The sequence below is a fragment of the Lagopus leucura genome, unplaced genomic scaffold, assembly GCF_019238085.1.
Source record: "Lagopus leucura isolate 7727_CA_CO unplaced genomic scaffold, USGS_WTPT01 Super-Scaffold_100004, whole genome shotgun sequence".
Taxonomy (NCBI): domain Eukaryota; kingdom Metazoa; phylum Chordata; class Aves; order Galliformes; family Phasianidae; genus Lagopus; species Lagopus leucura.
In genome coordinates this window covers 12,285,374-12,308,420 of record NW_024962264.1, presented here as the reverse complement: position 1 = coordinate 12,308,420, position 23,047 = coordinate 12,285,374, and the positions used below count along the sequence as shown (strand labels likewise).

General features: G+C 36.7%; 1 long non-coding RNA gene across 1 annotated transcript in view; it reads left to right on the top strand.

Annotated features, from left to right (window-relative positions):
- Positions 1 to 18,746: 18,746 nt before the first annotated feature.
- Positions 18,747 to 23,047, top strand: part of LOC122179581 — a 36,956-nt gene continuing 32,655 nt past the window's right edge. The window contains exon 1 of the long non-coding RNA XR_006178756.1: positions 18,747 to 18,825. This is a non-coding gene — a long non-coding RNA (uncharacterized LOC122179581). The remainder of the gene's footprint in view (positions 18,826 to 23,047) is intronic.

Sequence of the window (23,047 nt, the reverse complement as noted above, 5' to 3'; positions counted from 1 at the left end):
TTTTGCAGAGGATGCTGCTTTGACCATAACTGAGTCCTACCATCACTGAAAAGGGCAGGGAGGAAACATGTATCAGTGGGGCCTGGCTTCAGCAACTGTAGAAACTTGCCGTGCATTCGGTGCATCATTTTTTATAGCTCTGATCATGACATATGATAGAAGCCAGAAAATAGTCTCTTATCATCATTCTGCAGACAAGAGTCTCTCTTATAGTATGTGCCCTGGGCATAGTCCTGCCAATTTCACTGGCACAGATATGAAAAGCTGTGTTTGCTCTTTTCTGTAACCTATTTATAGGGATTTCTTCTGAATCCCCAGAATTTCCCCTGGAGTGGGGCAACCCTATGCTGTTCTCAGTTAGTGCTATACTATTTTCCAGCAAAAACAAAACAAAACAAAACCAGTTATGTTAAGCCTGAAAGATTTCTATCACAAAATATTTGCCAAATGCAGCGCAGGATTTTATTTGGGGAGTTTTGAGGCAGCTTGCTTCTGAGCTGGGGTGCTTGGGAATCCAAGGTCACCAGCTTGGGATGAGCTAGCTCTTCCCACCTCTCTGCTTGGCATGGGAAGGAGAAAGCTTGGACTTGGCTATAACAAGACCCCAAAGACTACAAATCTTGAAGTCACAGACAGCTGTTCAGAAAAAAAACAACCTCTTTTGCATCAGCAAAACTGAGAAAAATGGCAATTTTATTGAGAGGATGCATGTTCTAGGTAGGAAGTTAATCTGGGAAGTATTATATACCTTAGGTTCTGAAAGAAAATGTTATTGGAATATCTGATTCATAGGAGTTTGTGAAACTTTTTATATTTTGGCTCAATTTTGATTAAAGTAAAGTCTAAAGATCGTTTTTCACATATTGGAAGGCTATCAGTTCTCCTTCTACTACAGGCTCAGTCTAATTAGGTAAATTCTTGGCTTATTAGGCAAAGAGATGTCCAAATAAAACAAATAGCTACACTACTAGTCTCCCTTACGTCATGGGAGAAGTTGACATCTTCACTAGTGTTATTGTAATTAGGATTTGAAAGCAGTATAATAAATAAATGTCATTGCTTTGTCAAAGAGATGTAAGACTTTTATATTAGCTGTATATTTGCCCTTTGGACTGCTGGAAAACAGTGGAAAGAAAGATGGCAAAAATAGAAACACTTAAAAAATAAGATGGAAGAGTAGGCAAATAACCAACATTGTTTTTACTTATAGCTAAGTATTTAAATTTCCATTTACCCTATCCGGTCATGAAATACTAGGGTAAACTTTGCAGTAGTTTTTATAAACACGTTGGAAGAACCTCACTATTTCTCAGTCCCATATCTCTCAGATAGATGCAGTGTCATGTAATGCCTTCTTCATGTTACAAATGTTCTTATGGATCACAAGGACAGGAGCCACCAAAAAGGTTTACTTTGATGTGGGAAGTTCAGGATACAGTGCTGTCACCTGAAATGCTCAGCTGTTGCCACTGAGAAACAGGTGTATGAAGTGTTCCTGAGCATTAGAAAGCTGTAGCCTTTCCAAGGTTTCTCCTCCGTACGGTTTTAAATAACAAGAACATTAACCGTCTTCCTCTACAAAGAAAACAGGCTTATCTAGCTGTGAGAAAGGAAACAAGTTGCCCGCCTTCCAGAGAGCTGTCAGACTAAACTATTGCAAGTGGAGTGGAAACAAAGAATTTGTCTTGAGTGAAGATTTTTGTTCTAAATAAGACATACCCCATCTGCAGGTGCATTTCCATTTTCGTGGAAATTGAATCCCAGAGGGGGGAAAAGCACAATGACCTAATGCAAAGGTAATTACAAAAAAAAAGACAATTTATGTGGGAATATGGGACCTAATGTCTTTCTCTGCATACAGCATTTTACTTAAATGCCAGTTTTCATGTTTTACTTTGCAGAACGTAGATGAGCAGATCAATTGCATAAGATGTGTGCTTCCTCTTTTTCTCAATTTCTAATAAATTTGGCTTGGATGAATTCCTTCGGAAATGAGCTTAATGGGACACATGGTCAGGTGAGTTTCCTGATGGCACTCGGTAGTCCGACCAGTCAGCTGGCTACTACAGTTGGCCCGTAGTGGTAAACTAACTCCCACTTAGAGCTAGTGTCTTTTAATGGTTACAGAAATCCATCAGTCTCTAAAGAAAAATTTGATAGAATGACAGCCGTCAGGCTGGGCAGGCCAGTTACTCTGTTATGTAAGAAACTCGGCCTTCTCTGCACTGTCAAATTTTGCTTGCAATATGTTTGGGCAAAGATCAACCATAAACTGAGACTGTGCACTCTTCAGATTTTGTCTGACCTGCCTGTGGTTTTCTCTGTTAAGTAGCTGCCTAATCTGGGCCACAGCTACATTTTCTTGCATTCTAGATTTTATCAATCTTTTATGTTTTACTTCCAGCATCTCTGTGAGAAAAAGACTTAAGTTTTTTTAAGAAGTGGACCGAGCAAAGCAGGAGAAAGGTACTAAAACACGTAGCGTGAAATAATTGCTAAAAATAAAATTCATTGTGTGAATATTGATTTTGACTGGTAAGGAAAATGGAAGAAGGCTGTGAAAACATATCCTATCTGCCTTACTCAGAACTGTGACTGGTGAGATGAGCTTTGGTTGTGCCTGACACGTGCCATGGGAAAGCACTCAGGCCCATAAAGCTTTCAAGTTACAAGTGCGAAGATCTGAACCCTAGCCAAGGGGGAAGTCCCTTTAGTTAAGAGATGAATATGAACCATGCTGCTGAGTGCTCATCACTGCTTCACACTAAAAATTACGCATATGGGCTTCAATGAATAGCTGAACATGTACCCCAAAGACTTCATCAGTTTAAAAATCCTGCTTTTTTCTCCGAACACATTGTGCATTTTATTACTGTAGTGAGCAACTTCCAGTGGAAAAAAAGAACAGAAGTATTGGTGCAGTGACTAAAGAGATCCTCCTGTTTTTTCCCCTGTAAATCTGATTGTAGTATGTGAAGAGTCAATTCTTTATTTTTCTTACAGATTCCATATATCTAGTCCGTGATTTGCATGCTTTTGATACACAATTAGAGAAAACAGAAACGAAAACAAAAACACATTTTTAAAACCAAACAAAAAGTAATCTTTTTGTCCCCCAAAATGGCTTTGGGGAGTTAGGATATAATCTACTATGATCATAGATCACTCTTTGAACTAGGGTGGATAGGGTGATCCTGTATCTTTAAAAAACAGATTAACAAAATTTTGCATAGCAACAATCTTTTCACTTTTCATCCCCGAATCATGAAAATTGTCTTCTTCCATGATGCTCTTAATAATGAGCCAATCAACATGTTTACCTTCCAAATGGCACATGTAACTATGGAGAAATCCAACTGCCTTAAGTGCAGAAGATACAAAGTTCTTTGGAATCATAAAGTTAAATCCATCTTCAAACAAAATCACAGTGCACTGACCTTGGTCTGACTTCAGCCACAGTTCTGCATATTTTGGGAAATACATCTTGGGTTAAAAAAGAGAGCGCTTACCTTACAAATGGTCCTCAGAAGGCCTTTTCCTCACCTCAGTCTTACTGAAATCTGGCATGTAAGTGGGACAGCCTTTGTGAATCAGCCCTGTGTCTGTCTTATGCATGGAGGTGAGTGTTATTCTGAAAGATGGGAGAAAAACAATGTGATTCAGACTGAGCTTTGCTAAACTTAAATACAGGTTTTAAATGTTCATAAGTCAGAATTCAACTGATTAAATTTACAGCTGTCTAGTTGAAAGCAAGTGATTAGTTGACCTTAGTAGAAGATTTGGGACCAGAATCACCCATATGGGTATAGTCATTCTGACGTTAGAAAACATCTGTAAAACTACTTCCTTGACCAGAAAAAAAAAGTAGGCTCTATTGTTACTTTGTTTTTCCAACCATTTGATGAATGCAGTCCTTTGTCTCCAGAAGCATCTGAAAACCTAGATACTTATCTGCATTTCTCAGCTAAGTAAATTACGATGGGGATCTTGTGGTGATAGCCCATCACAAGCTTTTCAGCTTTTTGATGCTGAATAATTGGTTAGAGAACATTTGAATGGAAATGAGCCAAGAGGAGGTTTCATCTTTTATGAAGTCTCTTTATCAAAAAAAAAAAGGTCCTGCCATGGGAAAGTCACAGCCTAAGTAAAAACTGTCGAAGAATAGTTAGTAATCAGTTTAAACAGACAAAATAAGAAAAGTAACATGAGAAAAAATACTCTAAAGAGGAAGAATGACTGAGCACTTGCATTTGGTTCATTTTCATGTGTTAGTAGAGCTGCAGGGGGCTGTTTGTTTTTTATCTGCGCTACATTGATGGACTCAATGGGAGGATTGGGGTTTAGAGATGTTATGAGACAAGTATTTTGAGAAGAGACTTAATAGAATAAGGGGTGGAGGCATGAAAGATTGGGTCAGGAAGGGAATTTCAGGCAGGGGGGCTCAATTGAAGAAGGCACCAGAGAAAGCTGGCAAAGCTGATGTATGCAACTTCAGCAAAGTAAAGGAGACAAGGGTGAAAGGATGAGAGCAGAGCTCTTCCAGCAGACTTCCTATGCTTCTTCTCCTATCATTTCAAGCCTAAAATGCATGGAAAGGGAGAATGGGGAGGTGTTGCTAGAGAAAGATTGTTGTGGCAGAAACTACCTCAATCTCCCCAGCCTTCAAAAAAGATGTATTTACTGTTCCAAACTGAGAGCTTAGACACTGACAGGTACAGCATTTTAAAACTCTTTTTGTAGATTCCTTTGCAAGAAATCTGCTGTTTTCTTATTTTTTGAGACCATTTGCCCAGGTGTCATGCAGAGACTCTGGAAACTAGGAATGAAAGTGGTGTTTCATTGTTTGCTCCCTCACTCAGACTCTCTTTACTCTCTCATATGTCTCTGAAGGATATATTTCCAAATGTGCACTTTCTCAATCTTGTCTGAATGTTCTTTAGATTAAAGGTCAAAAAATGCAATTCTTGCCATTGCGAAGATACCAAAGAGAATGGTAAAAATGGAGCAGTATCAGTTCTGTGGACTACATTTAAAATACCTGAAAGCAACAGCTTTAGGACTAATTTTTAAAGCCATGCATATGTGTAAAATCTAGCAGCCCTGAGACACAATTTAACATTTTGGGCCATAATACATACTTTATAAAGATCAGTTAAAGTTGGCAGGAGATAAATCAACTTTTCCAATTATTTCAAAAGTATGTAAGCTAAGGCATACCACAACTTTTGATCACAAGTACTTATGGAATTGCATATTCACCAAGTACAACTGTCAAGGTCATGCATGGATGTAGATCATAATGGCTTTCAGTTCGATCACAGTCTGAGAGATCTCTGTCCTTCCACTGACAGCAGTAAAACAAGTACAGTGATGGAGGAAACTGGTGGCTTTGGGGCCAGTAGGGCTTTGCATCCATTTTAAATAATTTTGTATCAATGAAATGGCAACACAATGACAAAAGAGACAAAATGAGTATCTGAAGGGCTTTGTAAGCCTGTTTCTCTATGACTTACCCAAAGAGGATCATTATAAAATTTAATCAGGTTGAAGTAAAATACTAGCTAATAAATGGAATACAGAAGGTAAAAAGCAATACACTATCATAAGAAAAGCCCAAGTGATAAATGTCAAGTGCAGTGTACAGTTCATATGTTGCTATTGCTGCTATCTGCTTTGGAAGTATAGAGTACATATCTACTGGAGCAAAAAAACATCAGCTATTCATTTTGAGCAATGTAATAGCCAATGACATGATGGCAGTAAAGTGAAAACTTTTGTGTCTTATTAAAAGTAAGTATTGCATATACCTTCATATAGAATACCATATTCTCCAGCTGATGAGAGCTAATATAAAATCAACATGCTTTGATAAATAGAGATACTTCTGGAAGGGTTATTCAGTGCTTAAGAGAGCACTTGTCACTTGCATAATTTTAATAGAATTAGCAGACAGTTTGATGGGATTGCTTCTTCTCATGATAATCCATCTTCTCTGTAATACTGGGAATTTCTAGTGACAAATGTGGCCACTAGCTTATATAGATTTTTTTTAAAACCTCATTTTTAATGTCAGTGTCATTGAGCATTGTTATTCTTAGATATGGACACTTGCCAAAATCCAGAGCTGTGCAGTCTCAGATCAGGAGAAATTTGGATTCATTCTTTCTATTTTGAATCTACCCTTTCTTAACTATAATTAATTTTTTTCTTTGTTGTTGTGGATTTTTTTATTATTATTATTAATTATATGCAATTCAATCAAGAAGTATACAGAATCAAAGTACCCTGAAAAGTTTGTGAAATAGAGATGACATTAGAAGCACAGATGGAAATGTGGGCCAGGAGAAAGCAGGTAAACTTAATAGTAAACTGGAACAATAGAATGAACGCTGCTGGTAACATTTTTTGCCTTGTAGTGCAGTAAGATGCTTGACCAACTAGAATATACTTGAAGGCTCTTCCTAGATGTCTTATGGGTGGGACGTAAGAATGCAACTGGTAGTGAACAGAAAGAACCAGTGTGGATTGCTTTCTAGAATCTTTTTGAGGCTTAATTTCTCTATGCAACCAGATGATGGGGAAACGGCTCTTTTGCTAACCTTGGAAAAATAGCCACCATAGAGATTAGAACCAATTAAAATTCTCTTATGATTTATCATCTGCTGCTTATTTAAAGTCTGAAGTAGGAAGGGGAATGCAAGCATCCATCACTGCCTGCCTCTTTTCCAACTGCTATTTTTGCCCAGAGGAGTTTTTGTAAGCAGGCACAGAGCAGCCTCCAGTGTTACATGATGCACAGCTGAGCTAGAATAGGGAAGGACAAATGTGACCCTCACACTGTGCAGTCAAGACTGAGACACTGATAAGCTATCTGGGAGGATGGAGTGTAACAATTGTACAGAAACAGTCTTAAAGGAGTATGAAAGTTATACATAAGGGATGAAATGGCCGCAGTAGTGTTGGTGGGGAGATAACAGAGCCTTTTGGTACTCAGAACTAATGCTTCCACAGCTACCTCCCTGTAGGAACCCAGTGTAGTCTTCTGCCAGATCCAGTATCACTGTGAAGCTGGAGGGCACAAAGTAGCAAAGTTTCTTTTGGGGTCTTCCGTAACCCTAGCTTATTGGACAGTCCTCATTTGTAAGTCCTTTGAGTTTTGCATGCGATTTTCCCTCCCAGCTCAGATCATTTAGATCTCTCAGGGGACTCATTTCATCTGGAATAAAAAATGAGTATCTGCCTTGGGTCTCAGGGCTGGTCTGAGGCAGAGGCAGTATTTAGCGTTGAAGAGGGAGATCACTTTAAACAATCTCAACATACAAACATACAAATCTTTCCAAAGTATTTGTGATTTACTGGAAATAGTTTCAAACACACATTTGAAATTTCAAATAAAAAAGCTCTGGCTTTGGTGAAAGCTGAATATGTTATAGAATGTCATATTCGTTCAAAATCTATATGAACTTGTATGTGTGCATACATAATTATATTGTTTCTAGACCTGGGGGTAATATAAATAGTATAAGAAAGTGTAATTAAGAAAAAATGGTCTGAAAATACATAAGTAGCAATTAGCTCTCAGAATAGAGAAATCTCAGTTTTTGCAGCATGATTCTTGAAAAGTGTAGCCACAAAGTAAAAATACGTCCTTCATCACAGAAATATAATGTCTTATAATCTTATATATTCATTACTATGATCTTTTTTTTTTTTTTTTTTTTTTTTTTTTTTTTTTTCTGTAGACAATCCAAATGTGCAAAGAGAAAAAGAAAGGATAAATTGAATGCTGAAGATGATTGCAGGTGAGATTCTGTTGAAAGTGTAAAGGCAAATGAAAGCAGCTGAAGGATTCCAGTTTTCATTATCATAGTTGGACTAGTGCACATTTCAGTTGCATGTAGTGCACAGCATATGAATGAGCTATACATTGGTTGCACCAAAAGTAATGCCTCCTATTTGTTTCCACACAAATGGCAAAGAGCACGATATTGTTTGATAGAGCATATTCTCAGCTACAAGACTAATTTTCAACACACCACCACTAGCTATGCATTTTCATCAGTGATGAACAGGAGCCTACAAGCCACGCCTATAATGGAATGTAATAAAATAATGATGGGAAAGTTCAGCTCCTACAGTCTTACCACCAAAACCTTCTGACCTTCTGCCTTCTGACATTCTGGATCAGTGTAATAAAATAGGAGACATTACTTTAGGAGCAGCCCTTATATTTGCTGTAGAACATAATGTAAGAAAAGCAAGAAAGCTCTTCTAACAAAGAAAAAGTGGGACTGTCTTATCTGTTTGGTATAAGCATGGCAGTTTTTCTAAAAGAAAAAAATCTGTACTATTAGAAATGAATTTGGATAAGCTGAAAAAAAGACTCCCAGGGAGTTCTGCTTGAAATGTGGGTAATTTTAAGGTCTGTATAGCACTTAGAAATTTTTGTACAGGACTTTTCTGTGGATTCTCTGGAGTGTAACATCCTGGGTCCCTAAAAGATACTGCACTGGCAGATCCAGGGGTCTAAATCAGATTCAGCAGCAATTCCTGGTTCCATCAAAATCAGAAAAACCTCCTTTCAGACTTACTCTTGAAGTAGTTCTACTCAAAGGCCTGTGGTCAAGGTTCTGTGAAGTCCTATGCAGAGTGATTGGAGTAGTTTTGAAACCAGCGATATGCAGAATGAAAAAGGAAAAAAAAAAGAAAAAAGGAGGAATAGAGTTATAAATGATTCCATGTAAATATAATGCAGTAAAGAGGAAATCATTCAGTGAATTGGAATAGGACAGGACTTGTTTGATGTGTTTATGTGGACATCATAGAAAATATGTACAATGGTGTGTGTCTTTTTGTATTTCTCATTGTATCTGAATATGCACAGACCACCATTAGGCTATTTCCTGGTTTACTCATAGCAAAAAGGGAGCCTGAAATGAGAGTTAAGTAGCTGCAGAAAATCATGCCAATATGCTTCCTAAGAGCATCTGGTGTTTGGCATCTTGACCCCGTAGACAGGAGGAGAGCTTCTGTGTGTCATATCTGCAAGATGAAGGGTACTTTTTTCTGAAATGTTGATTCTTAAAACTAGGAATAAATTATATCATTTAAATGAAATAACTTTGCTTTTCTTTTCTGTATTTCTGAGTCAAAGGAAGTGCCCGTGGATGAGGGTCATAATGTTCTCCTGTCTGCTTACCTGTTATAATTATTTCATTTATTTGCAGTTTTTTCTTTTAATTTCGGAAGGAGTGCTAATTGTATGGCTTTCTAGAAGATTTGAGTTCTTGATGTGTTTGGTTCACAATGTAATATTTTTGTTGCCTTGCTGGAGGACTGCCTCCTCCAGGGCTTGACTCTTCCTTCTCTATTCAATGGTGAGAAAGAAGAGTCTATAAGGCTATCAGATTCTAAGACATGTTAGTTTTTCCTTCAGCTGTTTCGGAAACTTAATTTTCCTTTCAAATTGATTGTCTTTTCAATCGTTGTATGTTGTTGTGGACAGAACAACAAATATCAGTGAACATCACAACTCTTCAACAGGTGGTCAAGGCTCTGAAGAAAAGTGTTACTGTTTATGTTCATTCTCGTAACTTTTGAAAATTCTTTCTTATTTGAATTTGCATTTGCTTTAATTTGATATTGATAACATCCAAATATTTAATTATAATTTTTTATTCAAGATATGTAGCTCTCTCTTATTCAGCTAGCTATTAGGTTGCAAAAAGTGGCAGTGAACAGTTCTTTTCCTTAGTTTGCAACATTTAATACGAGTGATATTTCAACATACATGCATAAGAGATTAAGTGAATGTATGAACAATCCTTCCTGTGGCTAAATTTTTGTGTGGTAAATGTATCCTCATGTTAAGGACTTGATAGAATACATAAGGCACAGAACATGGTATGTATTACTTGAGCTTGGGTGGTCTAGTAGATGATTTCCACAGCTCGAAGCCTCTTGCCATTCAGTGAATATACAATACAGTATTCTTCCATGACTATTTACATTCTCTGTTTTTTTTGTAGTAACTTCAAAGGGATACATTAGGCATTTCTATCCCTTTGCCTCTTTTTTTTTTTAATCTTCTTGAAGATGAATTTTACTACGGTGTCAAAATATAATACAGTCCACTTATTTGTTAGACACAGAGCTTATTTACAGAAGTATCATTATTTGTAATGAGAAAGAGCATAATCCTGAAGAGCAGTCATGGAAGAAAAATCAAAAAACAAGACTAGGAAGCTCTAAGAAAAATAAAGCACTGCCTCTTTTATCCCATCAAAGCCTTTGTACAGTAGGAGAAATGATTAAGAAGGCACTGCAGAACAGAAAATCTGAGAAAAATTCATTTTTATTATTTTAGAGGTTTCTGAGCAGGCAAGTTCTGCAGTCCTCTTGAAGCTCAATTATAATTCAGTAGGAAAAGGCAAAGGAGAAAGATTTTAAATGGAAGTTAAAGAGGACTGAATGTAAAGTGAAGATAATGAGATCTTTCTGTCCCAAATATAGGCAGGAATATATGCTACATGTAATTCTTAAATGACTACTCAGTTGTACCATATTTTACAAAAAGTCCCCCAGATTTCTCATTTGTAAAACCAGTCCGAATTTTCAAGGGGCAAATAAAAAATTGCTTGTTAAAAACGAAATTAAAGAAACCTAAGAAACTGTGACCATCATCGCAGTGAAACCTGTATGCTTCCATCTATAGAGACTTCCCTTTGAGGTGAGGATCTCAGAAAACTGCAGATGTGAATCAAACTTCACGATGACGATGGAAAATATTTTAGTTTTTTTTTCTAGAATAATCAGACCTATTTGAAGTCAGAAAATACTGTTTTGTCAAAATCAGAACAATGTATTTATTTGCTGGGCTTTGTAAAAGTTTGTCTTGATAACATCGACTGTGTTAGGCGCATGTTTTGACTATTCTAACTGTTACGTTCCCATACAGGACATTTAAGAATGATGGAAGTCCAACAGAGGGTCAGAAAAATTGTTTTGTCCCTACTAAGTGGAGATCTTTCATTTTTATAAATTTATTTTGACTTTTTGATAATGAAAATTCTCAGAAATTTTATTGTGTAGGAACTTAATGTTGTTGACCTTCTGTTAGAGTTCAGGATGAAAGAGTAATTTTTTGTAACTTTCCAGAGACTGAAAGATTTGAGATTTTCATGAGGATAATTCTATCAGATTTTCAGAGCTTTAAGCCTTGCTCTGTAAGCAGTACTGCATATGTTAAAATTTAAACAAAAAGTACCTAATCTAAAGTCTACACACTCATGATTTAACTGTGTATTTATCTACAGACCAAAAATTTTACAGAAATTTGAAAAACAGCAACCACTAAAATAATCAAATACAAATAAAAAAAGAAAAAAAAGCATCTCCATCTGAAATGGCATCAGTGTTTTTTGGCATGATATAACAATATACTCAACACGTTAACCCCTGTCCCTAAGCTTAGCACACAGAAACCTGAAAATAGACAAAGGACAAAGCAGATAAGATGGATATAAGTACTTTATTCATCATTAAAACTGGCTATTTCAGATAGGCTGAACTGAATTAAAATATTCAGGGAAATAATATGCAATTACTGAAAACTGGCCAGTATTAATAATAGTAGTTTTTTTTAATACAAAGCATTGCTGTACCAAAAAATGTCCAATTTAAAATCTCACTCAAAATAAAACCAAATGAACTTTATATTTATGAATAATACATACAATTTCCGAACTATCCTGTGAACTAGCAATATTAGCAACATGCACCGTATACATTTTTGCATACACATCAGAAAGCAACAGGATATGCTCTTTTACTTCAAAGGCCGCCCCTGTATATATAAGATTAAACAAAAGTGTCTCTTATTGCTTACTCAAGGTTTTGAAACAGATGGGGCAGCAAGTAAATCTTGGAAATAATGAAGATGGATTCATGTAAAGCAGGAAACAACTCTGATCATATATTTGAGAATGAAGGTATTAGAAAGAGATGTTTGTGGGTAAGGGAAGAAGAAAAGGCAGGCAGAGGAAAAAAAGAAAAGGGAACCATCATCACAATTTACTTTTACTTCAAGGCATATTGGTAGACAACATTAAATGAAAAAATCACTAATCTCCAAGATCAGCAAGTACACTGAAAAGAGTAAGTTATTTGCACTGAGGCAAAATTGGCTTAAACACTGAAGGCAGAGGGTCTTCTTCAGTGAATTTCATAAAAAGGAATGCAACTAATGGCCCTCCACATGGGTAATCATTAAGGATGATTCTGCTCATTTTTTATACCTGTGACCTAGAAGAGGTAATGCAGCTCTCTGACAGAGAAGAAGCTGGATTGAAAGACCAGTTATCAAGTGAAAAGAAGTGTTTGAATTGAGTTAGACTAGAAATGATGTGATGTAGAGCAGAGATGAGACTGCTAGTGACAAGCAGATGTGCAATAGAAAACTCTAATAAAGAGAAGGATCTCAATGATGTTATCTAGAATAGAAATTTTGTTTATTAGATTCTGAAGTTAAACAACTGAGAAAATTACCATAAATATAAGTTAAAATAATGTTTGCCTGAAGACAAATATTACTGAATATTCAAACAAATCTTTGAATGCATGTTACAGATAATGTATTTATGTAAATATATCCACACTAGAAAAACACTCTGATTATAAAGGTAACTATCAGCCGACCCAAAGCCTAAAAGAAAGATGAGCTTCTTTCATTCCTTTGTCAATAACTTAGTGATTGAATATGGTGTTGAGTACTTTCATGGCAGAAGCAAAGACTTAAAGAAAGGAAATGTCAGGGTTTTTTTTTTGTACTGGGACATCATCAACATGAACAAAACTATCTTTTTTTCTTTTTTTTTTTCCTTTTTTTTTTGCTATTATGCATCATTATTTTCTTTCTGTTTCATATTTGGTGAAGCAGTTACAAATGCAAGTAAGGGACATATTTTCAAAAACTGAAGTTTTTTGAGCCATGCTTATACTGTATAGATATATGTAAAAATAACATATTTTGATGCTGATCAGAGTCCATCTTAAGGCATTAATATGATGTCTCATTAATCTGGACTTATATAAACAAATGCAACATATATAATTCATATTACATAATTACAGCATAAGAGAATATAAATTCTCTTATCCTGGAAGCTTCTAAATTATGATAGAATTTTCTGTACTGTAAACTGCTCTTGGCTAAAATCTTTTCCTTTCAAATACATAAGCTGAAAATTGTTTCACTCACTGACCTGTGAGCCAAGTTCCCCAAAGCCTGATGCAAATTAAAATGGCTGAGTTATAAATATCTCTGAAAGTAGGTTTATAATGGAAACACAACCAGATCTTTCACTACAGCAGTACTCTTGGGGGCTGTTAGGACAGTTTATAGAGCTATCAGCGCCAAACTATAAGTTAATGAGGAGGAGCAATCGACTGTAATAAAACACCCCTAAACAAGAAGAGAGCATTAAAAAATGCAGGCACTAAAAATTCCTGTTGGGCTTCCCATTAGCTATGTCCCTGTATAAAATTGCTTCTTTCATCATTCTGGAATATGTTGCCGTGACTTCTTACATTTTCATGTGCTGAATTCAGTAAGTACACTTTTATAGGCCTGGGGAAGAGGTGTATGTGAAACTTAAAGTCAGAAGGCAGTTGTCAAAAAGCAATTTACTATTCTCCTCTCTTCTCAGCCTTACCTCTGTTCTCTATATTATTACGTGACTGGGGATGCACCATAGGATGACAGCAAGATAAAATTAGATATGGCTCCATTTGACTTTTGCACCTTTTCACATCAATCTGTTCTCGCAAGTTTTATTGTTAACATTTGAACGTAGCAGAGAGTACAGGTGTCTATGGCAGGCAATCAGTGCTTGAGAAAGCTGCACATAAAGACAAGGCTTAGTTAATGCTAGGCTATTGGGGGAATGTACATGAGGGAGACAATTGCTGTTATTCTAGGCATAAGAACACATCACTAAGTAAATGTAATGTATGTTATGACAGTCATTATAAAGACAGCATTCACTGCAGAAGAGATAACAGAAATATTCTTCTCATTTCAGGGATGACTGGTGATTACGTAGAGTGATCAGATTTTTTCTCGTTTCCAGCCAGAAGTCATTGTACTTGAAAAGGTACTTAAAAAATTGAGACTGATTATCAGTAGCTAATACTGCTGAAGGTGGGCATGTACAGCTTTCAACTCACCTTGATTTTTTTTTGCACTGGGACATATAAACTTCAGGAAACATTAAATAAATCCTTTGTGTTGGACTGAGATGTATCCATTAAGAACAAAACAAAAAATGAACTAATCCCCCCAGTACATTTGTTTATTTTTCCTTCCTGTTGGCTACATGCAGTGTGAACTGAATGCATACACTTCTTAACGAGAGTAATAAAGAGATAATTTGGACAATATGTATACTATATAAAAAGACACACAGTATTCCTGTGCCTGGCTTAAATTAGTGAGTGGTTTAAGAATATGAAAGAATTCATTGTGTATAAATTCAACTCCCCCAAAAACTGTTATTTAAAATGCAATAGCATAATGAACCCTTTTAAACTTATGGTAAACTGGAAGGTGAAGGGTAAAGCTAATGGAAGGATGGCTATGATTTTTGGAGCTTTGCTCTATAATGAAACAGAACCCCAAATCTTCGGAGTACAAGAACTGACATCCCCTTTGACAAAATGGAGTTGTGCTGAAATCCAGTTTCTCCAGTCTAGACCAAGACAGTTCACTGTGGCCTCCTTTCCTATGCATAGTGAATGGAAAGTGAAAATACAGAAATTAAGCAATCTCCAGTTCTCAGTTTTGTTTAATAGGATGCCGCCTTGTTCCTAAGAATGCGACGACAGCTTTTAATCTTAAAACCACAAACAGGAGAGCTTCAGAGGGGCTTGCCAAGCTACGTACTGCTCTATGTCTGTGTTTATGGGAAACCCATTAACTTGGTCTTTCATCAGTGTGACTGCTCTCATTCTGCACTGTGCTGGAGAACTTCCTGACACGGCCAGAGATTGCTCTGCACCCATATGGCTGCAAAAGTGGAACACTGGTTTCTCTGGGAACAGGTATACCTTGCTCATGCTGCCTTCAATGCAACATGCCTGAGGTCCATCTTCCTCACCTTCATGTGCATCTTTGTGGTGAGGGACCACAGCTGGCTAAGGGCTTAAAGCATTATTTTGGAAGAGCACAAAGGGCTGGAGGGAGGGGACCTTGGGATGAAGGAGGACTCCTCCAGCATGCCCTGCTTCACCACTGTAGTTAAACAGGTTTACTCATGCAGCAAGGCACTAGGGTCCTTGCAGTCTTGATGTGAGGTTGAGACTGTGCATGTTATAGCTCCAGTGGCCAAGCTGGTCATGTGCTACTGATATGTAGAGTGTTATGCTGGATGCAGCATGCAAATTCCCTAATACAAGGAGTTTGACTTAATTCAAGTACCATTTTTATCCTCTTGTGTCTATAGTAAGTCTTGCAGAGCAAGGCAGAATGCTTTTAAAATTTAATAGAGATACTTTTGATTTTTAATCCTACAATTGTTTGTATAATGGTGAAAAATAATCCTTCAGTATGTCTGCTGGGCTCTTCAGGCACAGTGTGTTCATAGACTTGCTATATATACTTCATATCCTGCACAATTTCAGTGGAGGAAAAAAAGAAAAATTGCACATTCAAACTAAATTGAATTTAAAACCTCTAATATGTCAGGTCACAGAAGGCATGTACACATTTGAATAGGACTGCTGCTTTGGAAACTGAGCAGCTCTGAAGTACATCTACATGTTGGTTCCTGACTTCATGCAGCTCCATTAGGTAATGTTTTAAATATAAAGCCACTTAATGATGAATGTTCATAAATGAAAAATCCATATTACCCATAAAACGTTTATCAAACAGCAGTGCCCACATATTTTTAGCACACATAAAAAAATCACATTAATCCATATTGTTGTGAAACTCCTGATCTGCCCTTGAGAGTCTGTTCTAGGATTTTAAATTATCAGTCTTAGAAGGGAACCTTCTTGCTTCATAAGTAAGTTCCTAATTTTTTTAATAGGCAGCGAACAAAGCAGAGGAGGAACTAATGTGGAATAGCTTAGGTTGGGGGTACTTTAATATCACCATAAAATTTCTTCATTTAGAGCTGTATGACTAACTGCTCAGAGTTCTTATTTTCTTTAAAGAAATTATGTGTTGAATCGACAGACATGCTGATTACAGAGCCAAAATTTCCACAGTGGCAGACCAGGCAGAAGGTATTCTCAGTGAGGGACCACTGTTATTAAATACACTGTCACAGAAAATTAGGCCAAAAGCAGATCACACTTAAAGAGCCTGCACAGCAAGGCACACCCTTTCAAATTAGTCTCTCCTTCTGCAATCCACAGAGTTTGTTCTGTGCTGGAGTTTAATTTAATTCAATGCAAATCTTGCTGTAGTCAACCTTTTGGCTTCCACCATCTTTTCTCCCATGTTTTGCATGTTATGAAGACTATTTTTAAAGTTAATTAGCTTATCCAAAATAAAGCAGAGAAAGATGCAAATTCCAAACTAATGTTTAAAAGTACTATAATATAAAAATTAACTATACAATCGTAGCTGTTAATTTTCTTCCATAGCAACTGCTTTTCTAAGAAAGAGAAAGAAAGGCATTCTCAAGAAAAATTATTTTGAATACAGAAACCCCTTATAACTAATTTATTTGTCTCTTAAAATGAAGTAGTAAATATTGAAATTAAATATTAGACAATGGGAAAGGAAGCAGCTTGGATAGTGGAAACACCAGTACTGAGCAGAATGATTCTATAAAGAACAAATCTTGACCAACATCTGCCATCAGGATTGCAAGTGGTCCCCACCCTGTAGGCTTCCTGTTCCACATGGACAACCTTTGTGTTCACTAAACATAACGAAAATCTAGACAAGACAGGATTGCATGAGAAACATCTTCAGGAATGATATTGAATCCATAATGCACAATCCACTTAATAGGAGCTGGCAAAACATGAGGAAATGCACAATACTGCTAATGATTGTTGTTTCATTGTGCAAATAGAACCTACACATCTCAGCCAGACTGGTGAACTCTGTGATGGGCACTGCATGACCACCCTGAAGTAGTCAGATGTGTCTTATCTCCACAGACATATGGTCTCATCATGCCGAATTGAACTAGGCCAGGACCCCTAATGCCATGATGAACATTCATTTTTTGGTTTATTATCTGAGACCTTCTAGAGCTGATGTATGTGAGCAAGGGAAACATATGCTAAAATTCTCCTTAAAAAAGCAGGAAATGAATGCTCTGGTTGAAGCTTCTGTGAAACAAAGGTGCCAATTTGAAAACTTCAGTCAACAAGCTGTTGTCCATGGTTTGTCATGAAATATATCAAGTCTTGTTCTGTGTAATCTGTTCCTGCTTCTACTACTGAAGTCAGTTTTCATTTCCTGTTCGTATAACAAAATGCATTATTAAACTTTCAGACAACATGAAAGAGAGTAAAAACATTGCAGTATAGTACTAGGAATTAAAAAGTTCTTGTCAAATTATGTAAATGGTCTAAAATACAATACAAAGCATTTCAGTAAAGGTGAGTGATAAGTATTTCAATTACATAGGCATAATCAACCCCAGACAATTACAGGGAGTAATGATGCGGTAGGCAGCAACTCTGAATGGATTGCAAACTCAGCTTAAGTAAAATAACCAATAGTTATATTTGAATAAAAACATTTTTCATGCTGAAACATGAAACCAGGTGTGCCACAGATAGAATGCCCTGAGTGCTTCCATCTTCTGCAGGGTGAAGTATCTTGCATGTCATTTGTGACCCTATAAATGATGCTCTCCCTTGATACTTAATATTTAGAAGTTTGTTTTTTGTGTCACTTAACTGGTCTTTGAACTGGTCTTTGGAAGTCATATTGGGCTAAATCTCTATCTGCTATATTGGTTCACTCTGTGCAACTAGTGCACCCAAATCTTACCACTTACCACTTACCAATAGTTCTGTATATTGTACAATGCTGGATTCTGTTGAGTTGCTTTATATCATCCGTTTTTATCCTGAGACTATTTTTGGAAGCTCAAAAAATATCAAGGGAAGATGGTTCACTTGCATTCAGGGGCAGGCTGTGTGTTAATCACATTAAAAACCGTAAAAGTGACAACAACAAAACACTTCTATATCTTACCAACTTCACCTGCCATTTGCAGAGAAAAACCCAGATGTCCTAGAAAAAATCTGGCCAAGTGACAACCTACTACATCTTATACAACAGCAGATATACACATTTCTTTAACTGTGTACAATTTTCCATGGATTTCCTGGTGAATATTTGTACTATCCTCATTTCAAAACACCAAATGGCTCGCACCAGACAAAGAATAATGAGGTAAAAATGTTTTTCTTCTTGGGAAATATATCCTTTCAATCAACAATTGGACTAGAAAAGAAACAAAAATGGAGATGCAATGTCCTTTTGTACTTTCTGTAAATCAAAATTTCATTATTTTTTATTTGCTTTTTTTTTAAAATATATTTAGTTTTAAGTAGAACACACACTTAGCAACTAAATTTAAGATACTGGGGACCTGACTTCTGAAAATGTTTAAACTTTTTTTTAGGTAATTATATTCATATGATTAAGAAGATTAATTAACATCTGTCCTGCGGTTTTATGGAATAAACTGATAATTCAAAAAAATGAAAGTGAAGTTGTGATGTCAAGTAAACGGGAGTTCAATTTCATCATTGCACACTGGCGCAGCTGCTCTGTAGACAATACAGGTAAGATCCATCTCCCTTAAATTTTCAACTTTTCAGATTTTTAAAAACCATCAGGTAAATATTCCATTTACTCAGTATCTGCTAACACAGAAATAATTTCCTGTAGCTGCAGTAAGTTGAGGAGTAACAGTAGATAATTCAATGTGCTACGCAAATATACATGTTCTTCTATTATTCATACCATGACATTTGTTGGTGTCTCAGGAGTAATAAGTGAGGCTCCTATTGGTTCATGAACTGCTTGAATTATGCATGGTTATGGGTAGGCATTCACCATGTACAAACTGGTTTTGAATCATGCATTTCCTGGGGGCAATATTTCTCAAGGTAACTAGCAAACTTTTAAGGTATTTTAGCCAGCTGAATATTAGTAATTACTACCGTGGCAGTGATCCCAGCATGCATGCTTTCTTGTAAACGTGGGAGATAATGAATGTATAAATGTTGGGAGGTTGGAATCATCATTGTATTTATTCACACTCAAAGAGGTTTTCTACTTCAGCTGGAATATAAATTATGACATCAAACTGCTAAGCATCTATCTGCAGTTCAGTTATCACTATAAATAGCTGTCCACAAGAGGGAGGTGGCAGTAGATCATATGTTGTAAGTCCAGAACTGTACAATTGTATCCTAACTAACAGTCCTGCTACATTCTCGTTTTTAGGCTTTTGTATCTAAGTACCTCTTTAGTGTGTTTTTAGTTACTAATTTGTATGGACAATTCTGGCTATCTATAAGGGCATGAAAACCCATTAGTACACCATTCATTGCGTAAATACAGCACATCGGTTTTACCAAAGGACAAGTCCTTTCAGAAAAGGACAATATTTTCTTGTTAACAAATACTTTTTTACTCAAGAATTCATTTTTACTCAAGTAAAAGCCAAAAGGTGGCTCAAACACTGCAAATTTTCTTGTCTTGCATGGAAAATTTCAGATCACTGAGCTACATAATCTCAATTATTTTTAAAATAAATCATATTTTAATTAATGTGTTTCTAAGATTGTGACACAGATAGCTTGTTTGATCCTTACTGTAGGAAATAGAGGACCTGCTTTGCCCTGCATTGGGCAGCAAAATAGCCACACCAGAGAATATTCTGCTTTCTTAGCTATAAAATTGCAAGCGTCCTCACATTAAGCACTAACTTGCCACTCAGGTCTAGAAGTTTCATCTGGAGCTCACTGAGCTGCCATTAAATGCCATTTTTTCCCACCGCCAAAAACATACTGAGATTAAACATGCTGAGAATTTAGGAGTCAGTAAAATGCTGCGGATCTGTCTCCTTTTTAACCTTTGAAGAGAAATTTACTTATTACATCATATTTTCTACTGTTTTGTCCAAACCTAGTTTTGAAGCAGCAATACTTCTGCCTTCTGCCTTGGAAAATGAGCGGGATAAACATTGTAGTCAGAATATATCTCTTGAATTTTGGGTTAAATTTATCTTGTTTTTCATTTCATTACTTTTAACAACACAAAATTGATATCTGAAGCACTCGTGTGCTGCTTTAACCTTTGCTTTCCTAAGTGACAATGGCTGCTGCTGCAAAAGGGTTGGAATCCTGCTAGGAAAAAGACATTGTAAGGACTTTTTTTTTTTATCATATTGTTTCTTAAGACATAGAACTCCTTTAGAAACCTTTTTCCTTTTTTTTTTTTTTTTTTTTTTATGCCTATAATGATACAGGAACATACCACAGCTCGTTGGCAGTAAGTATAGCAACTTGCTTTATTTGATAGGCACTGGGAAACCAATATCTGTTATAAAAATATTTTTCTAATCTATGTAAAAGTAAATATCTTCTAAGACCACCTCAGAAAAAAAAAAGAAAAAAATAAGTCATATAGAAGCAGAGCTCATAGGCTTTCTGCACATTTTACTTGCAGGCTGTGAATTTTTATGGCCATAAACTCTGAAAGCATTTGGTATTTGTCCTTCCTATTTGTAGTTTGAACAGTTACACTCTGCGAGTCTTTCTTTACTTTTGTCCTACCCACAAAAAGTGGCTCATGCAGCTCAACAGGCCAAGCAGTGCTCCAGAGAGTGGCTCCTAATGACTCCAGTGCCCTGTTGTCCTCCATCCTAGCTGTTCCAATTTTGATTGCCAACTCTATATGCCCAATTGAGCCTTGCAACAGACCAAAACCAGAGCCTGAGAGTGCAGCTCAGGGCAGCAGAGCTTTAACAAAAACATGAGTATTGGAAGAAGGAACAGCGTGCAGGAGGTAACCCAGAGAAGCTGCGGATGCCCCGTTCCTAAAGGTGTTCAAGGACAGGATGTATGGGGTCCTGGCAGCCTGATCTAGCAAGTGGCAACTCCGCCCGAGGAGAGGGGTTGGAACAAAATGATCTTTGATGTCCCTTTCAACCCAAGCCATTCTGTGATTCTATGATTCTATGATTCCACGTGCCTGTGACTTCTTCCACTCAAAACGGGCCCCTGCTCTGCACCTACTCCTTTCCCTGCAGTATCTGCCTTTAAATGTGCAATGACCTTTTGTCTAAATACAATGCTAGGTACTAGGTGTTCTGAGCAAGCCCTGAACTAGTAAGAAGGGGACTGATTTTCAATATGCTACACCTCTACATCTCTGAAAACTTCTAGCTTATTTTCATAGCTTAATCTGTGACTATGTGATACAGAAGGAAATTGTGATGTCTTCTGTTTGGATACTATTTTGGAAGTAAAGGAGTACATGACTAACACATGCCTAAGTAGTTGTCAGCTTCGGTAGTGAGTGTTTGTAGTGAACAGGTTACAGTTGTAAACCTCATGGTTAATTTTATTCATCTTGAATACATCAATGAATGCTTGTTAATCCTAAGCACTTAAGAGGTTCTCCTGACTTTTTATGGTACTCATCTATGTAGTTTACAAAGGTGTTTCTTTGAGTGTATTTCACTGAGCTCTGTACTCAGTACTGTAACAGAAACATTCAGTGGCAAATGATAGAAACAATTGTGTAGTTTACTGGGGCTGCATCTGCTGTCTGGTTGCTATGGATATTTTGTATTGTGTTTATTTGTTATTTTTAACTTCAGGATTGTATCTCATAATTATTTTTCTTTTTGGTTTTTATAACTTTAATAACATAGAAAGAAATCATTAGCAGTACTTGTAATTCACCGGTGAAACTTTTTCAAATTCACTATGGACAAACACAAATTTTGTTACAGAATATTTTTCAAATTATGAAAGGGAAAAAAATTGTAGACAAGATGCATGCATGTGTTTGAGCAGGACTTTGAAAAAGAAAGGCCTAAGAGTAAGTGAAAATCAAACAGCTTCACTCCCAAAAAGACCTTACAGAACTGATTGTCACTTTCATGCTTCCCATCTGCAAGTTGGAAGTACTTTGTATGGGAAAATAAGGAAGATGTCTTCCAAAAGTAAAATCTAAATGCTTCTCTGTTATCATTAGCAGAAAATCACATTAATTTCTCTACTATTCATTGTGATAATGATATTAATCAAACTGCTCCCTGGATACTCATGTAGATGTAGTATATAATTCTATGGAAGCTCCATTATAATTTAGCCTGAATTAACATTCATTTGTTGCAAAGTGTTATGGGAAAAATATATTTGTGGACTTCATGGAGGATCCTATTCTTCTACTGTGAAAGAGGCCAAGCAGATAAAGCATGAGCCTGAATAGATGTTGGGTGAAATGAGTAGATGCAGTTGCATGTAGAGTGCACTTAACAATCTCACAGCATAAAAATGCAAGGCACTCAGAGCTGTTATATTTTCAATGGCATCAAGAAAGTGTTGAGAGACTCTGATATTGTGGTTAGGATTAATGGAATCCCTCAGTATCCTCATTAAATTTAATAAACTTGTGTGATAGGAATAATAACACTTCACATCTATATTGCATTGCTCCTTTTGTCAAAGATCTCTAAGCACGTTATGAGCACTCTGGAGTGGAACATCGCCATCCACCTTGATAGAGATGCTCTCCTCTTCCTGTTGCTGATGACACCCCCTCCTGGGAGATATCTCAACACAGGGTCCTGCAGGAGCTCTGCGTGGGCAGGCTATACCCTTTCGTTTTGGTACCTTGAGGCATTTAGTCTTATGAGGAGCAGCTGATGGAATTGGCATTGTTCAGCCTGGAGAAGAGAAGGCTCAGGGTAGACTTTATTGCTCTCCACAACAACCTGAAAGGATGTTGTAGGGAGGTGGGAGTCAGCCTTGTCTCCCAGGTAAC